This window comes from Phoenix dactylifera, chromosome 10 (assembly GCF_051530095.1).
Source record: "Phoenix dactylifera cultivar Ajwa chromosome 10, Ajwa_hap1_PhDact_Kaust_v1.1, whole genome shotgun sequence".
NCBI lineage: Eukaryota > Viridiplantae > Streptophyta > Magnoliopsida > Arecales > Arecaceae > Phoenix > Phoenix dactylifera.
The window spans coordinates 4852501-4855000 of NC_143199.1; positions in this window are offsets into that span (position 1 = coordinate 4852501).

Genomic DNA, 2500 nt, shown 5'->3' on the forward strand with positions numbered 1-2500 from the left:
TGTCGCCGGTCCCCTGTTAGGGCTGACCGAGCCCTCCGTTCGCCCCCTGGCCCGTCGCATGGGCCCCCGGCGCCTCCGCGGCGCCCCACCGAAAACTGTCACGACGCGCATCCAGCGCCGACGAGGTCGCAGGTTACGTGCGGCAGCCGGGGGGCTAGGCCGAGCGGCGGCGGGCCCGCCCACGGACGGGCGCGGGGAGGAGCGCAGCCGGCACGCGGCGCGGAGCGGCGGCGGCATGCCGCCGGGCGGCCGTCGGCTCAACCGTGCCCGAGTCCCGCGGGCACCGCGTCGCCCGGCCGGCGCGAGCGGCGGCGGGCCCGCCCGCGGACGGGCGCGGGGAGGAGCGCAGCCGGCACGCGGCGCGGAGCGGCGGCGGCATGCCGCCGGGCGGCCGACGGCTCAACCATGCCCGAGTCCCGCGGGCACCGCGTCGCCCGGCCGGCGCGAGCGGCGGCGGGCCCGCCCGCGGACGGGCGCGGGGAGGAGCGCAGCCGGCACGCGGCGCGGAGTGGCGGCGGCATGCCGCCGGGCGGCCGACGGCTCAACCATGCCCGAGTCCCGCGGGCACCGCGTCGCCCGGCCGGCGCGAGCGCACGAGGGCGGGAGGCAACCGGGCGGCGCCTGCGGAACCGGATGCGACGGCCGGCGCGGCACGGCCCCGACGGGTCCGCACCGAAGACCAGCGCGGTGCGGATCGACCGCTGATGAGGTCAGAGGTTACGTGCGGCAGCCGGCCGGCTGGCCCGAGCGGCGGCCGGCACGCGACGGGGATCGAGCGGCCCCGACGGCTTGCAGCCGGGCGGCCGACGGCTAGGCCGTACCGGAGTCCCGCGGTCGTTCGGGCGAAGGGGCGCATGCTGCGGGAAAGGCCTGCGGCGGCGAACCGTCCGCCCGGCCGGCCAAGCCTTCCGCGGCGGCGCGCACGTGGCGGCGCGGCCGAGATGACCGAGCGAAGCCCCGGCGATGGGCGGCGCGCACGTGTCCGTGCGGCCGAGATGACCGAGCGAAGCCCGGGCGGCGCCCGCCGTGCGCCCTGCCGGATCGCGCCTTCCGCCGGCGCGCAACGCCGGTCCCGCGTTCCGGCCGCGGGAGAGGCCTGCGTCGGCGAACCGTCCGCCCCGCCGGCCGAACCTTCCGCGGCTGCGCGCACGTGTCCGTGCGGCCGAGATGACCGAGCGAAGCCCCGGCGACGGGCGGCGCCCGCCGTGCGCCCCGGCGGATTGCGCGGCCCGCCGGCGCGCAACGCCGGGCCCACGTTCCGGCTGCGGGAAAGGCCTGCGGCGGCGAACCGTCCGCCCCGCCGGCCGAACCTTGCGCGGCGGCGCTTACGTGTCCGTGCGGCAGAGATGACCGAGCAAGCTCCGGCGATGGGCGGCGCCCTCCGTGCGCCCCGCCGGATCGCCTGCGAGCGGCGAGCGTCCGGGCGGGCCCCTTTCGCAACTTCCCTCGGTACTCTAAACACCCCTTGCCTCTCGGTCTTCCCCCCGACCCTCTCGGTATTTGCTCGGATATGTGCATGCATCGTCCCTCGTCGCCTTCGGTTATCCTCCCCGGGGTGGGCTTTGCGCCGACGCGCCAACGGGGTGGTAGGGGGGCTGCAGCCGCGGCCGCCGCGTTTCGCCATCCGCGCGTGCGCCGCCGGATCCGAGTGGAGGTCGCGGGCGACTCGTCGATGCTTGTACTAGGGGCGCATGCCGGCAGCCCCCCGCGGGGTGCGGGACCCCCGATCGGCGTGCGAGGGACGGGCGTCCGGGCGGGCCCCGTTTCCAACTTCCCTCGGAACATTAAAACCCCCCGACCCCCTCGGTCTTCGCTCCGGCCCTATCGCTATTGCTCGGATATGTGCATCCACCGTCCCTCGTTGCCTTCGGTTATCTACCCCAGGGTGGGCCTTGCGCCGATGCCCCGATGGGGTGGCAGGGGTGGGGCTGCCGCGGCCGGCGCGTTTCGGCATCCGCGCTTGGGGGCTCGGACCCGAGTGGAGGTCGCGGGCGGCTCGTCGATGCCTGCACCGGGAGCGCATGCCGGCAGCCCCCCGCGGGGCGCCGGACCCCCGATCGGCGTGCGATGGACGGGGGGAGGGGCGGGCCCGGTTTGCAAATTCCCTCGGTACTTTAAAATCTCACGGCCCTGTCGGTGCTCCCTCCGGCCCTATCGCCACTGCTCGGATATGTGCATCCACCGTCCCTCGTTGCCTTCGGTTATCTACCCCGCGGTGGGCTTTGCGCCGATGCCCCGATGGGGTGGCAGGGGGGCACGCTCTAGGCCGTGCCACGGGGCGCGGGCGCCGGCGCCGTACGTCCCTCGCGGCGGCCGTGAGCGGCACCTCGGCTTGCTCGGTCTGTCCTCCCGGGACGCGCGACCCGTGCGACCGGGACGCGCATCCCGTGCGACCGGGACGCGTGTCCGGGCCGTTCCCGTTTGCAACGCTCCTCGGTACTTTGGAACGCTTGGGGTGGGCTTTGGGCGGATGCCCCGCCGGGGTGGTAGGGAGGGGGGG